Source organism: Pan troglodytes, chromosome 12 (genome assembly GCF_028858775.2).
Source record: "Pan troglodytes isolate AG18354 chromosome 12, NHGRI_mPanTro3-v2.0_pri, whole genome shotgun sequence".
Classification (NCBI taxonomy): Eukaryota; Metazoa; Chordata; class Mammalia; order Primates; family Hominidae; genus Pan; species Pan troglodytes.
Genome location: NC_072410.2, coordinates 114,292,006 through 114,307,962, shown reverse-complemented (window position 1 = coordinate 114,307,962; position 15,957 = coordinate 114,292,006). Strand labels below are relative to the sequence as shown.

General features: G+C 53.1%; 1 long non-coding RNA gene across 2 annotated transcripts; it reads right to left on the bottom strand.

Moving 5' to 3' along the window:
• Window positions 1-562: 562 nt before the first annotated feature.
• LOC107972263 (uncharacterized) lies at window positions 563-14,180 on the bottom strand. Of its 2 annotated transcripts, none has more exons than XR_001715004.3 (5): window positions 14,073-14,180; window positions 10,284-10,420; window positions 8,850-9,084; window positions 7,268-7,498; window positions 563-924 (listed from the first exon to the last, which is right to left on the bottom strand). It is a non-coding gene; the product is annotated as an uncharacterized LOC107972263 (long non-coding RNA). The 2 variants fall into 2 exon arrangements; XR_010149200.1 differs by lacking the exon at window positions 563-924 and adding an exon at window positions 6,237-6,308.
• Window positions 14,181-15,957: the final 1,777 nt, after the last annotated feature.

The following is a 15,957-nucleotide window of genomic DNA, read 5'->3' as shown; positions in this document are numbered from 1 at the left end:
GGCCCTGAGCTGGATGGAGGGTCCCGCAACAGACAGAATGGCATGGCCCTGCCATGCACCTGCCACACCTGCCACGCCCTTCCCGAGATGCTGCACAACACCCGTGTCCCCTCTGCAGTGCATGGGCAGCTGCAACTCCACTCTGTCCTCCTCAGGGTGCTCCCGGCAGCCCGCAGGCCCCCAGGAAATGAGCCACCGGGATAGTGAGCCTTTGGTCATCCACCCAAAACACAGCACTCGTCCCTTTTCTAGCAGAGCAGGGTGACTTCACCACCCTATGGTCACCAAGCACAGGGCATTCCCGACCCTGCGATGGGAGCGAAACATGAAAGCCCTGGAAAAATTGAGTTAGGAGAGAGGAGGAGGAGGGAAGGGCATTGAAGACCATTTCCCATGCGAGAAACCACCCTCTGGACGAGGCAGGAACCAATTGGAAGACTCAAGCGACTCCCCAGACTCACTGGAACTCAGAATCCTGCACTTTGCAACCTCCATTACTGATTGTAAAAGTGGTGATATTTGTAAACAGCATCCTCACAGAAGGTTTCCCTTTGGTTTGTTTAATAATTACTGTTTAAAGAAAGTCATGACTTCATCAAAAAACAAAAACAAAACCCCAGATGCGGCATTTGAATAGTTCCTGGGGAAATTTAAGTCATGGAGAAAAGAAAGATCACGGGAAAAGAATCAACTGCATTATTTTTTTTTTAAATGGCCTAAATTAGAACAGATCTCAGGAATGGCTTCCTAAGATAGATTTCTGACAAATGAAAACACAACGTGGGCTCACCCTCCTGGGAGAGATGGGGGCTCTGCGGTCGCGGTTGATGCGTTTAGTTTGTTTTGCTTTCGCGAAGGAAGAGCTCATTCACTCTTGATTCAATCCATCAGGAACACGAAAGCAGATTGTGTGCAGGGAGAGATCTACAAAACAGAGATTCCAGAACCTCAGCTGCCTCCCTTCCAGTGGAGTCCACTGCTTTGAAGCTCTTCTTGAAGCACACATCTCTCTCCACCAAGGACCACACACAATGTGGTTGAGTCCCCTTCCACCAAACACCCTAAAACATGGGGGCCTCTGGGCCCCCTTAGGCTCCTGGAAAACCCCTTCTGAGATGACTTGGCAACTGGGGGCCCCGGGGCCTGGGAACCTTGGGTCAGGCACAGAGGCCAAGTGGCCCTGCAGCCGGTGCGGACCATTCAGGGCTGGCTTAGCGAGCAAGCGCAGGGCCGGCATTCACAGGCACAAAACCTCGCTGGCGGCACTGGGCACACAGCCCTTCCTGTCGCCAGATGAGACTTCCTCGACATTGCTCCCATACTAAGAAGCACCGCGTTTCATTCAACAAATCAAGTGTGGATTTGATAGCTGTAGTTTCTATAGAGATGCGAGGTTTTCTGCAGGGGAAGGAGCCCTGGCGGCTTGACCCCGAATCCTTCACACAGCCCACAAAGTAGCCAGATGCTCCGAAAGAAATGACGGGAGCTGGACAGGAAATGACAGCCAAGGCAACAGCCTTGCTTTCCCATCTGCGTCAAGCCCGCCTTTGTTTTGCCATCTTTTCACCCCATTTTTAATGTATGCCATGTTCATATATTGTGATATCTTTATAAGCCATCAGAAACTCTTTTCTTGAATGAGGAGAGAGGTGATGAAATACAAGAAATGGAGTGACCTGAAAGGAAATAAGCGGTAGCTGCAGACTGACGAAGGTGGGAACTCTGGGTTCACGGTGATGCTCCTGCATGCCTCTTACCTGGGGCCTCTGCGTTCTAGGCAGAGGCAACAGCATCACGGACTTTAAAGAATTTCTAGCTTTGATGCCTGAAGTGCTTCTAGAGAGGTGTTCCTTTTTTTTGAGATGGAGTTTCGCTCTTGTTGCCCAGGCTACTAAGCAAAGAACTAACGTCAGAATTCCCTAGGGTGCCAAAAACACACCACAAAACTAAAATCCACATCCTCAGGCCCCCACTGACTCCGTCTCGGGGGGTAGGACCCGAATCTGCACTTTCCCCAGGTAACTTGAGCTCAATGCAGCATGAGCACCGCTGCCCTAAAAGGCAAGTGCCCAGCCTCTGCCATCTGCCAGCAGCTGCCCCACGCAGACCGACTCTCTCCTCCCCACATCGAGGCCCCACAGGTTGGGCTCATGGCCTCCCTCGCCTCTCCCAACAGCACCTGTGTAGCCTGGAAGCCACAGCTGTGTGATGCCCTTTTTCCTGACCCCTTGTGGATGGCCCTCCTTCTCCCATTCCCCCTCCCCGCTCAGGGCCCCCAGGGCCTTGCAGAAGTCCCACCCCAGCACGGGGACACCGTGGGGGCCCCAAGTGGCTCCAGGGTTAGTCACCTCCACTAGTCTGCCAGCTCCATCAACAGCCTCATCCTGGTCTTCACTGAGCTGCAGACTAGGCCGGGTGCATAGCGAGTAAATGTTTGTTGAACAAACAGATGGGTCTTTATTACTTTCCTCCAGGAACTCACTCACCCTGTGCTGCTCCCCAACCCCAACACACAGCCTGTGACAAAACAAGGCCCCATGGAACCCTGGCTAGACTGCAGTTTGGGAGCTGTCTGCCTCTGGCTAGGTATTTCCATGTCTTTGAGTCTGGCTCCTACAGCAGCCTCTCTCTTTCTGTAATCAAAACGGGACTCACGCCGTGAGCCTCAGCTTAAATGCCACCTCCTCTAGGAAGCCTCCTTTGATTTCCTCCTATTCATTCCCCAAACATTTCCTGAGTGTCTGCACTCAAGGACTGCTGGGAAGCGCCTTGCTGCTTCCCTCCTCTGGCCTTTGTGGATGGCTCTTATTTTACTCCTGTGTCTTTGGAATTACATATCACACACATGCAACACATAAGCACACAAATACATGCACACACATGCACTCACACACACCCTTCAACAGATGAGTAAGGACTGAGTCTTGCTCATTAGTCCAGAGATTTACAGGAAAAAGCTTCCCAGAAAGGTTTGTTGAATGAAGAAAGCATAGAAGGAAACCAGGCTCACAGAAGGGGAACCTGGGTAAGTCCAAGGAAGGGAAGCTAACAGCCTAAGCCTAGTGGCTTCTCTTGACTGTACCCTTACTAGTGACAAAATCAAAATCCACAGTTGTAAATGCCACAGCTGGGAAGCACAGCCAGGTGCATCTGGCTTGGGAGCCCACACCCTCCCCACAACCTCTCCCGCCCCAGCCCACCTGCAAATGGAGCAGCAGGGTCTAGAGCTGGCCTCCCCAGGGCTCTATGCTAACCACAGCGAGGCTCTGCGTGCGGGTCATGCCAGCTGCCTGGGACCCACAGGGGCGTCCGGGGCCACTGAGGGAGCAGAGTGAGAGGAACAGCTCCAGCACAGTGCTGGAATTCAGCCCGCCCAGAGTCCATCAGCACAGTGCTGGAAGTCAGCACACCTAGATGCCAACGTCGGGTTCTACCACTGACTAGCTGCGTCTTGGGCATGTTATTTCACTTCTTTGTGCCTCAGTTTCCTCACTGGTAAAATGGAAAGAACAAGAAGAATAATGTCTACATTATGAGAGCGTTATGCCATTTCAATGAGGTGATACTTGTGCCAACTCCGCGAAGCCAGAGGCAGAGAGCCTGCACTGAATGCTGGGGTGGTGATTACATCAGCCACCACGTATCAAGCACCACCCTTCCGGCCCCTCTCTTATCCTTTGCTTATTTAATCCCCACCAATAGCCTCTAAGGAAGTATTCACATCCCCACGTGCAGAGGAGAAATCGGAGGTGGTCTGACTTGCCCAGGGCCACCCAGGTAATGAGGGGTTCGGACCGAGGATCCCGGCCTCCACAGTTGTCACATGGCTGTCTGCCTTTTGCAGGTCAAAATTCCCCAGCCAGAGCCAGGTCCCCCCGCAGAAGCTGTGTGTCCTGTCTGCAGCGGGAGGCCAGGCCTGCCTGGTGCTCACATTCCCCAGGTGGACTGTCTGGGAAGAACCGCCACCCCCTGGGCTTGTGGGAGTGAAGGCCTGTGCAAGGTGGTGGGGGAAGGGCGAGCCGGACAGAAAAGCCCCAGGTAATGTAAATGGAAACTCTAACCGACGGCCCTGCACCTGGTGTTTTTGCATTTCCCAATCCAGCTGAAGGGATTGTGTGTGCAGCTTTGAGCTCACTCCTAGGCCGAGGTCAGGTGTGGCCTGGAGGAAGCAAGCAGTGGCCCACGTCGCGAGACAGCCAGTCTGCGCCGCAAAGCCACTTCACGTCCCAGCCTGGGAATTCTGGGATGGTGCTTGTTTCAACCCTGTCCCTTGGGTGACCTGGAAAACACCTGGGTGTCACCCCAACCTCAGCTCTAAGCCGGTCATTCCCGGCCAAAGCAGGAGAACTCTCTCAGCTCCAGGGAGGAAGGAGTGACGCCTGCTCACCCTACAGACACCTGAGGGATTACAGGGAGGCCCAAGGCCACTTGTCCAGCTGCAAACTGCAAAGGTCACCCTCCACACACTCTCTTCCCTGAAGCCCCTGCACGCCGCTGGGGACCGGAGCATGTGGTTCTCTCCAATGACAAATATGCGTGTCGTCTACCCCCAAAATACAGCAATCGCCAGGAAAGCGAGGTTCCTGGAGCTGAAAGAATTTGCCCAAGGTCACACACAACCGGCAGAACCGGGACTCGCCAGGTCTGAACCCAAGGCTCCGGCACTTTCGCTGAGCCTATCTGTACAGGAACTGCAGCTGCCGCAGTTTAGGGAAACCAGCCCGAATATGTGACCCAGCATCGGCCACCCGCTAGGGCCGGCCGCCAGAGCGAAAGCTAGGCCCTGGGGAAACCCCAGACACACAGAAGGCAGGGTCCCTGGCCTTGAACTACAATAAGTAGGTGAGCTGGGCAAACTGTGTGCAGCTGACTGGAGCCGGCCCCAGCTGCGTGCAGACGGACAGGCACATGCTGAGTGTCAGGGACACAGAAGAAGGAGGGGGCATGCAGCCAGCCGGTGCCAGTCTGAGAATGCTGATGCCCACCTCAGGTTCTGGAGAGGACCTGTGTCCAAGGAGGAAGGCGGGCAGCCGGTCTTGCCCACAGCTAAGACAAGGCTCTAAAACACGGCTATGGGTGGGGACATCGGCTTGGAGGCCTCCCAGCCCCCATCGGGCAAAGAGCACCTTTCACAGACACAAATGCATGACTGTGCTGGGCAGAAAGAAGGCCTGTGACTCACAGGCTTCTGCATCCCTGCAGACACAGTGTGCGGGGAGGCGTTTGGAGGCAGCCTCCCCCGCCAGCGGGCTGGTCTGTGGTGCCCTGAACTGCATTCACTCCCCACAGTAGTCTGAGCCCCCTCCCCACCACCAGAAAAGGTATAGCAAGCAGTACGATGGGTTGGCTCATCCATCTACCACTTCCCCAAAATAGATTCCTGCCCGAGGGCTGTTCCAATGCAGGAGGCTGCTGGATTGAGCTGGCCTTGGTCCATGCACCCTCCTATCAGTTAGAACCCTTTCTCAGAGGTGCCTCCGGGAACCAGATCATGTCACTGACAACTCTTCCCAGTAACAGAAAGCTCAGGAGCTAAAAAGGCAAATATAGGCCAGATGTTGGCCAAGGGGCTTAGTGGTTGATAAGAAACGATCTCTGATTCAACTCCCAGCTGAGCTCGGCCAGACGGTCATCTGAGTGCCTCTTCCAACCTGTCCCCGAATTACGTGTTCCACAGGCCCCATTCTCTTGGGGTCTGAGGGGTGCCCTCACCCTGAGCGTCGGGTCCCTGCGGTCCAGGTTCCAGTCTCCTATGGATCCCGAGTCCAAATGAGGGACTCGGTTCCCAAAAGAGGAGGCACTTTGCTTGGAGAGCAGCCCTCAGCCTGCGCTGACAGCACCTCCTCCGTTATCCGGCGCACTGCCAGGAGCTGCACCCACAGAGGAAATGGGCCCGTGACATGAAAGCCCCAACAAAACCAACACTGGGTGGGTTATTTTTATCCTCCTAAAGATTTTTAGCCAAGACCCCAGCAGCTAAAGGGCATCCCGGGCTTTGAGGAGACTTCTCTGCAGCTCTCACTCCCACGCTCGGTGCCCTCCCTCCCCCAGCCCCCCCACCCCCGCCCCCGGGAACTGAGAAAGTGGATCAGGTCAGAGCAGAGCATTCCTCATTCTGCCATCTCCACGGGAAAACTAATTAGTTGCCAAATATTCAGAATGGGTAATTGCTACCTGAATTAATAAGGGCAAACAGCCGGCAAGAAAACAGTGGTTTACTATTTCTGAGCGCTTACCTCTCTTAACCCAGAGTCCAGACTCCGCGGGAATGGACCCGCGTGTGGCATGAGGCAGAACTCCGGCTGGGGCTGCCGAAAAGGGGGACACAGACGGTGAGGGCAGCTCCTGCACTGGGGTCAGCTAAACAATGCTGTAGCGAAGTCACCATCTGTTTCCTCTTGCACACACGTATGCACACACGTAAACACACGTGCATGCACGGGCACACACAGGCATACCCCACACAGGTACACACATGCATGAACACGTGCACATATACGCACATCACAAACAACTGAGCACACACCAGCTACACCCTGCACACGTGCACAGATACACATACCACACATTCACACTACACACACATGCACACTCTACACATGCATGCACATACACCATACACACTCATTGTGCACACACTCCATACATCACACCACACATGTGCATGCACACACATTCACGTACCACAGGCACCAAACCACACACACAAAGCACACACGTGCACACACACAACACACTCACACCATACACACACACTTACACCCCAGGAACAGCCAAGGGGTCCAAGAAGAATGCATCAAGCCAGGATCTTCACCCAGGGTCTTCAGCAAGTCACCCCAAGTTCCTCAGCTCTGACAAGGGGGCATTTAGAACAAACTAAGGGTGTTGTAGGCAGAGGAGGAAGAAACGGAGGGAAAGGAAAGTTGAGATGACACTGAAGAGGAGAGAGACGCCTAGAAAGGCTGGGAAGAGCCTGGCCACAGCCCCAATCTCCACTCCTCCTGCTTCCCTGAGGCACAGAGACTTCAGATGCACCCCCAGAGAGGCCCTCAGACCCAGCCCAATCACTACCGTGCTGTGTGACCTCAGACAAGTCACTTCACCTCTCTGAACCTAGGCTTCTGCTGATGTAAAAACGAGATGATTCCGTGCAGTCATTTAAACAGTTCGAATACAATGCCCTTCCAGAGGTTTCAGTTCAAGTTTGGGGTCATCGCAGTTACTCCCGACCTTTCAGCCCCTCCCCCATCCTTGCCAAAGTACTTACCTTATTTGAATTAATGCTGACGACTCCACTGCCACAGGACTTCCCCTTGAGCAGTCAGCCACAAGTCACTTCCTCCAGGGGTGGCCATGACTCTCTGGAGCACCTCCAACCCCATGTCACAGGCAGCTTGGCCGAGAGAACTCCAGCTGGGAAACTCCCGTCCAGTCCACGCAGGGAATCTGGCTCTGCATCTGGGTGGGTGGCCTGTGTGGCATCTGCCTCTCTGTGAAGCTGTGATGGAAAATTAAGTGGGTTGATGATGTGCATACAATGTTTTATTTAACAATGTGTTGTAAGGAGTTCTCGCATCTGTACAGAGAGCTGCCTTTTTTTTTAATGACCAAACAATAATTCTATTAAATGTCTGCATCATAATCTATTCAACTGAATCCCTTTTGAGGGACGTGTTTGGTATTTCCAGTCTTTGACCTTTACAAAAGTTGCTGTGACATATATGCTTATATGTGCTCATTTTGTATCAATAAAAAGTCACATGTGTATAGATATCTCTATATATCTTTAAAGATTCCTATTTGCATGGAAGAACACTATACACCAAGTTATTAACCGTGGTTACTTCTGAGAGATGATTAGTGAAGAAAACTCCTTAAACTTTTTGTAAGCAAGTATTGCTTTATAATTTTAAAAAAGGAATGAGTAAGGGAGAAAAATAAAATGAAGTCACTCTTGTTAAACCTCTTAGAAGTGTCTTTATGAGCTGGAGTGGAGCTGGTAGAAGCAGCCCACATCAACACAGTGAAGAGAGCAAGGTCCCAGTGTCAGTCGGAGGGACCGAGAGCCACTGCCTGTGCTGGAGGTCAGCTCCCCGCAGGCTTCCAATCCTGGCTCTCTGTACTGACGGGAGTGCCCTGGCTGGTGCCCCATCTTGAAGGATTCAGTTTCCCCTTGTATAAAATGGGAAGGATAGGAACACCAGCCGGCAGGGCTGCTGTGAGATCGAGTGAACTAAAGCATGGGAATTGCAGATGAGCTGTCGTCAGCATACCTGTCCTTCCCTGCTTCCTGGTACATGGCACAGAACACTCTTCTCTCCAAAGAGAAAAAGAAAAATCAAATTAATTGCTCCTCTCCAGCCTCCTACACCTTGAGGAGCAGGTAGCGGGGGAGGAGGGGTGGCCATTTACACATCCAGCAGCCTTTCTCCCTGCTGAGGGCATTCCTGACGACACCAGGGCTGGCAAACATGTCTAGAAATCTCAATATGGTTAATCATTGAGACCATTCCCTTGGTGATCAATAAAATGGCAATAAACCCATTAGCCAATATTATTTTCAAGAGAGACTCAACAAGCCCAACACAGAAACACAGCAACTCCAGGGTCCTACGAGCAGGAGGATTTTCAATCATCTCAATGGTGTTGATAAAGCGATGTGTCCCTTTGCATGGATGGGTCCTAGGTTTGGGTGAGGACTCCTGGGGACCCCAAGGGAGATCCAGAAGGGCCAGCGAATGCAACATGCAGCGAGCCTCACACATGTGCCCCACAGGGGTCCCCAAACCCAGACTATTCTGCACAGTCCTCACTACCCAGCAGGCCATCGAGTTCTTGTCCCAACTCACCCACTGCTGTGGGACTCTGGCAAATCAACAACTTTAGCCAAACGCCCCAGTTTCCTCATCTGTAAAGAAACCTCTCCTTCCTTGTGGGTTGCTGGGAGGATCGATGAGATGGAGCCGACAGAGAGGCTCGTGACAAGAGTTCAGGAAACACCTGTAATGGCTGCTGTTGTGAACACATGGCCACAGTTCCAACACAGGTCTAATACAGAGGGTTGTTAGAGTGATCCGGTAGCACCTGTCAGTGAGATGATGCGTATACCATGAAAAGCTGTGCTGATGTACATGCGCATGACTAAGGACTTTTGTACCCTCACCAGAGCCAGCCCTGTGATCCTATCCAGAGGAATCCCTAAGGCCGGGATGGAAGTCACCCAGAATCACTGTCGGTCACCAGATGACTCGCAACTCCGTTTCCTCCTGCCCTTGACTGGCTCCCTCCTTCCCTCTCCCAGCAGACCCTGAGCCAGGTCCTCACCTGCCCTCTTCCTGCCCCAGAGTACATGTCTCTTGGACTCCCAGGCCACCCAGAGAACACCCTTTGGCCGTCTCTCAGGAAGCACTTTGAACATCTCAAGTGCCCCGCTCTGGAAAACACCAAAGACAGTGCTTCCCATCCCACCCTTAAACCCAGTGACCTGTAGAAGTCCAAGTCCAGCCCGCACAGTGCCTGGTGGACACAGCCACCACCTGGAAGCCAAGCTTTGATCAGTGACTTCCTGGCCCAACAGGCCCCTGGGCCCCAAATTCATTTCTCAGGCAGGTGAGATGGCTCTCCCAATGCAGGTGGCTAAGACAAATTATGCCAGGAATTTGCACATTTATCCTACTCAGTAAAGAGTTGCACCTCTATAGCTCTCCCCCCGTTTTATTATGGGTTAATGCGGTTAAACATTTTAATTTTAGAAATAATTGCCAACAATTCAATAGCACACACTGGCTCCATGTCGCACAGTTCATGATTTCTCCATGCACCGGGACAGGAATATTTTTAGGCCCTGTTCAAGTTACCCACCCTGGCTGCAGATGAAATATTAATTAAAGGTTACACTTTCAGCCTTCAGAAAATGATTACTCAAGATAGCAATTATATTTCCCCCTTTTTGTATAATAACACTGCACCTTGCTGTGCAGAGGAATTAATAATTCTGAACCCTGTTGTTATAGAGGCAGCATCAAAGCTGAAGGAGGAGGCACATGCCCAAGAGGGGAAAACACAAACACGTTTAGACCCACAAAGAAAGTGGCTGACTTCAAAAGAGCAGGATTCTGCATTCAGCGCTGGGATCATTTCTCAAGGTCATTAATTGCTCTAGCTGTCTAAGAGCGTGGCCCAATTACAAAGAATACAGAGACACAGAAATTAGAACAGAACATAGTTGCAGCTCAGACTCCAGGTCACTAGGAAGCTCGGCAGATCCACAGCCTGGCACGTACCTGGAGCCCATCAGCCAACTCCTCCAGGTTCCTTCCAAGGGATTCAGACATCCGGGGCAGCCAACTGATTCAAGAACCAACAGTTCATAGCTTTCCAGGCAATTTCCACAGCGAGAAGAAAAAAGGAAGCTCAAGGCCTGGAAAATAGTAAAAAGAATAGCTGCCATTTATTGAGTGTCAACTATGTACCAGGAAAACTCAGTGAGGCAAGAATTCCAATCTTCACTTTATAGATGAAAGCACTAAAGTTCAGAAAGATTAAATGACTTGCCCAGGGTTACAGAGCAAATGGCAGAATTAGGACTCAAACCAACGGACCCACAATTGCATGAGGACTGGGCTGTGCCAGTCTCGTTTACTGTTGCACCCCACAGCCTATCTAGCATTGCACCTGGTGCATAGTAGGTGCTCAATAAATTTGACTTATTTAATGAATGAACAACTGAACTTCTGAATCGATCACCCATGCTTGGAAGGCGAAACTCTGCTACTCAGCAAAGGAGACTTAAAAAAAATTGCGACTTTAAATGCGTCTCAACATTCAGGGAAGTGGGGTAGGTGGGGGAAAGGGTGAGCATGCAGCTTCGCACAGATCACTCCAGCAGGCACACACTAGCACCACCCCCAGTGCACGCTCGAATGTTCCCCTAGAGGCGTTGTCAAATATTTTCCATACGACAAAATAGGAAATTAGTACATGAAATGAGTGGTATATGGTACGATAGCATTATGGCTTATGTTGTTCTGTGACCATGTGACAATCAGGCATTTTTCACGAAGCTCCCTCGGGGAGCCCTTTGGTGACTGTGTCCAATCAGGCCCTCACCCTGAGGGGAGGTCCCACGGTCCTTCCTGCCCTTTAAGCATGAGAATGCAGCAGATGAGAACATCCTTACAGCCTTTCTTTCTGGGACAAGATTGCAGGTGACACAGGAGCAGATACGTGGGCAGCTGTGCCTGCCACTGCTGGAGCGAAAGGCCAGACCAGCAAGGGAGAATCTGCTGACGGACTGGAGGTGGGCAGAGCTGCTGAGGCAGGAAACACTGAGCTGCCCCACGGTCACCGACATGGGGCTTGAGGGCTTCCTCCTAGGGAAGGGAGAAGGCAAGGCTCCCAAGGGCCATGACAGTGAGGAAAAGGGCCCCAGGAGGCCAGCTCCAGAGAGGACAGGGACTCTCAGCAGGGTGGGAGGGGCAGATGCCTGGGCAGATAGATTCTTCAGGTCTGAGGTTTCTTCTGGAAATTGCAGTGCCACTGAGTACAAGTCAGCAGCTGGGGGCATCCTCCATGATCTGGAAGCTGGGAGGAGCAGGGCAGGATGTGGGGAGAGACTGTTAGGAGACCCCACCTCCCACAGGGAGCTCACTAGCTCTTCAAGCAAACGGTGCACTGGCATCAGGACTTCCTGCAAGCAGGCAGGCAGCACACCAGGAGTGCGGGCACCACCCAGCACCCAGGCTGGTGAGACAGCGGCGGAGGCAGCCAGCAGGAGGGAACTCACCTTTCTCGAGTGTCCAGCAATGCCGGCACTGTGCTAGGTGTGGAAGCTGAAGCCCCTGCACTGAGGATGGTGCAGCCCATGGGGAGGGCAAACACAGAAACAAACTTCCTACAGCCTGAGTGCAGCCTGGGCCCCTCTGCCTGCCACCTCCTGCAGGGGTTGGTGTTTTCACAGAGGGCTCAGCTGAAGTGTCCCTGAGGCACCTTCCAACCCTGCATCCTATGAGACTGCCTTATCAGCTCACCCTCTAGGATGAGGACATCCTGGCAGAGACACTGATAAGCCAAGGCCAAGGCCACAAAGGAAAGGGAGGGGCCGATGGAGGCCAGACCTGGAGATGTGGGAGCCAGGGCACAGGGCCCCAGCGCTAACTTTTGACCACTGTGGACACACACTTCAAGTGCATCACCTCAGCAGCACTGGTCCTGAGAACTCTGGGGAGATGGCAGGTAGTCCTCTGGCTTCCAGGGTCTACTCATACGCTAAGCTCAAGATTGCTGGAGCTCTGAAGGGGCTCTGTGCCACGCTGTGGGCTCCTTCCACTGTTTCGGGCATAGCACTGAACCCCGAAGAAAGTTCCAGGCCTAGTTCTGGAACCTCTAGCACATCCCTGAATTTCTCAGAGCTTCAGTTCCTTCCACTGGTCTGCCAAGGGAAGGGGGTCACCTTGTCACCAAGGCATCATCCAGGTCTGACACTCCATGACTGTGATTCCATTTGGTTTCTTTAAATCCCATTTTTACTTCTTGCTTTAGCACTAAAGCAAACTCCAGGCACTAAACTCAGGAGATGGGCCCATCTCTTTTGCCCCAAGTCCTAACACTCCAGGAAAGGCATCTGGAGCAGTCTGTTCCTTCTGATGCAAAATAAATCCACTGACACTCATCCTCCCTGGGCACCCAGGCCCAGAGCCCAGAGAACAGGCGGCTGCCTAGAGGCATCAAGGCCACCAGCCTCTTTCCCCCTCCACTGCCCTTTAAGTCCTTCCCTGGGCTTGGCTGAGGAGGCAGCAGGGAAAAGAGGCACAACTGCAGGAGAAAGGAGGAGGGCGGGTGGACGTGGCCAGACCCAGGAGGCTGCAGGGAGCTGGGACTCAGCACAGCAGCCTGGGAACTCCACTTTCAGCCTCGGCTAAAACCCCATGCCCAGAGTTCCTCAAGAAGCCCCTCAAGTCTCTCAAAGGCCCCAAAACATGCTGGGTGCTGAAGACAATGGCCTGCAAGCTTCACATGAGAAACTGAGACCCTCTGTCCCCACTCTTCCAGCAAGTTGAGGCCATTTTCTAGGAATGGTGAAGTCAAAGAAGCTGCTCTTTTCACATTACTCAGAAACAGGCACTACCCCCAATCACAGATGCCAGCCATGCACAGGGGCCCGTTCTGAAGGCAGGGGCAGGTGCACCAGCCCAGAAGCCCAGAGAAACTACAGCCAGCGCTGCCTCGGCTTAGGGAACCTGCGGCCAGCTTCCTGGGTACAGCCATCGTAGGAAAGAGGGCCTTTCCTCAGCCAGCATCCCTGCCTCTTCCTCCACCACCTTCCCTCTGTGGGACTGCTCCCAGGCAGACCTGGGGCCTCAGCCAGCATGGGCAGGAACTCCCAGAGGACACGGGAAGGACTCCTGAGGTGCGGACTGGAGGTATGGGCACCTTGCAGCACAGGGCCTAAGAGGAGAGAAGCAGCTCAGCCTCCCCAGGTGGAAGGAGGCACCCCTTTCCTTCCAGGACAGCAACCTGTTGGTTTGTCCCAGGCCTGGTCAGGTGGAGCGAGGCTGCTCCTGGCGGACGAGGGACTCCTCTGCCCAAGCCCCTTCTCAGGGGAGGAGACCGGCATCCTACACACCCATGTCCACCATCCATGAACATTTACTGATCTCTCAGTAAGTCCCAGGCCCTGTGCTAGGGTCCCTGCGATCACGAGCGCAGAGAAAGTTGTAATTAAACTACCCAATGCAGAACAATGACCAGCCCAGGTCAGGATACAGACCCAGGGCCATGGCTTAAGCAGCAGAGGGCCTGGGGCGTGGGCGGGGGTGCAGGGGAGGGAAAGGTCCAGAGAGAGGGTGTGACCCTGCAGGTCCGGCATAGCCAGGCATGAGGGCACTCCAGGTGGGAATGTGCCGCCCCAACCCCGGGCACCCCCCAGGGAATCCGGCGCCCGGTGACACAGGCCGCCCTCTTTGAGGGCCTGGATTGAGGAAGTTGGGGTCAGAGCTCCAGACTGGAGTCCCACTTGCTGAATTCCCCTTCCAGACATCAGAGGCAAAGAGGAACCCTCATTCAGAGACCACCTGCACCAGCGCTTCCGGGCTGGGTCAGAAAAACAGGTCGTCCTCGCCGCCCGCGCCGGCGCCTGCAGCAGGTTCCTCTTCTGGGAGCCAGCACGCAGCCAGAGCTCCAGGGAGGGGGGTGCACCCCGCGGGGTGGGACCCACGGGGCGGGGCCAGGCGACACCTCGCCCACTGCCGTGACTATGCCCAGCCCCAGCCAAAGCCCGCCCACTGCCGCACCATGCCACGCCCCCTCCCGGCCCGCCTCGCAGGGTCATGTTCAAGGTCCTGCCCACCGCTCCTCCCACAATCCAGCCTCAGGGAGGGCCTCCAGGTTCACCTTCCCAGCCTCATTCCGCACCACTTGCTGCTCTCCACACGCACCGCCTCCCGTCTCCAGGCATACCAGCCGACCTGTTGGTCGCCTCTTTTCAAGTCCCCCTCATTGCCTAAGACCTTTCATCATTCCTAGGCCTGTGTATAATCTTTCTCTCTTTTACACCCCCCGCCCCCACCCTGGCAATCAGGGCACACATCGAATCCTGCCGGCTGCTTTAACAGCTTCAGGCAGACCCCTATGGTTTCCTCCCGGCGAGGCACTTTGAAGTCCTGAAGAAATAAGTGTGAGGTGGTATGAGAGGGGCTCCTCGGTGACTTCCACAGGCCTCCATATCAGGCCTTCCCCTGCAGAATTCCATGGACCTCGGGGGTCCAGGACTCCTTCACAGCAGGGAGGCCCCGAACAGGAACCTCGGGCCCTGCCTCGGGATCAGCGTTCCTCTGGGGCTGACTGGAGAACTTTCCTTTATCTGCAGGACCCGCTGGGGTCTCCCGGACCTAGACTTCCCTCGGAACTGCATCTCGAAGGGCAGCTCAGCTCGCACTCCGCGCACCTACTGTGTGCTCTCTAGGCTGGACACCAGGAAAGCTCTGCGACTCTGCTGTGAACTCTGGGGTCAGTGAGACCCCGGGGTCAAAAGCTGGCTCTGCCGCTCACCATGGCTGTGACCCTGAGAAAGTTGTCTAACTTCCCTGAGCTTCGGTTTCCTAAGCTGCAAAATGGGAACAGCAATCGTTGTCTGTCTTGCAGCCTTGTTACAATGGCCGAAGGAAAGAGCATGGCACGGAATGGGTTCTCAGTTAGAGGCTACAGAATACCCAGCTCCTCGTGCAGGTGAAGAGCACCGGCTCTGAGCCAAATGACCTGAGCTCACACCCGGGCTCTGCCAGACACTGGTTGCATAACCTTGAACAAGTTTCCTCATCTTTCTGTGCCTCGGTTTTCTCATCTGTAGAATGGGCATAACATGGTGCAGTGTTTCTACTTGGGAGGGATAAAAATGGTCTGGAAGTCGATAGTGGTGACGGCTGCACAACCCTATGAATATAATTCACATCGCCAGGTTCTGATGTGAATTATAAAATATAAATTATAAAAATGATAAGTTTTATATATTTTTCCACAATTTTTAAAAATATGCCAAGAAGCAATGGATTGTACACTTTCAATGGGTAAATTGTATAGTACGTTAATTTCTCTCACTATAACTGTTTTTAGAAAATGTTAAGAATGGAGATAATAATAATGTTACCTACCTCTAAGGGTCATTAGAGGAGAATGAATGAGTTCACACAGTGCTTAGAAGAGCTTGCAATAGTGACCAGCGCAGGATAAACCCTCAACTGGTGTTGACTGGCATATCAAATATACCTCATATGTCACTTCGTTTCATCTCTGAAACAACTCTACGGGTTAAAATGTATTTTTCCTTATTTTATGGGCAAGAAAATTGATAATCAGAAAAGTTAAGTCACTTTTTTTTTTTTTTTTTGAGACGGAGTCTCACTCTGTCACCCAGGCTGGAATGCAGTGGCACGATCTCAGCTCACTGCAAGCTCCGCTTCC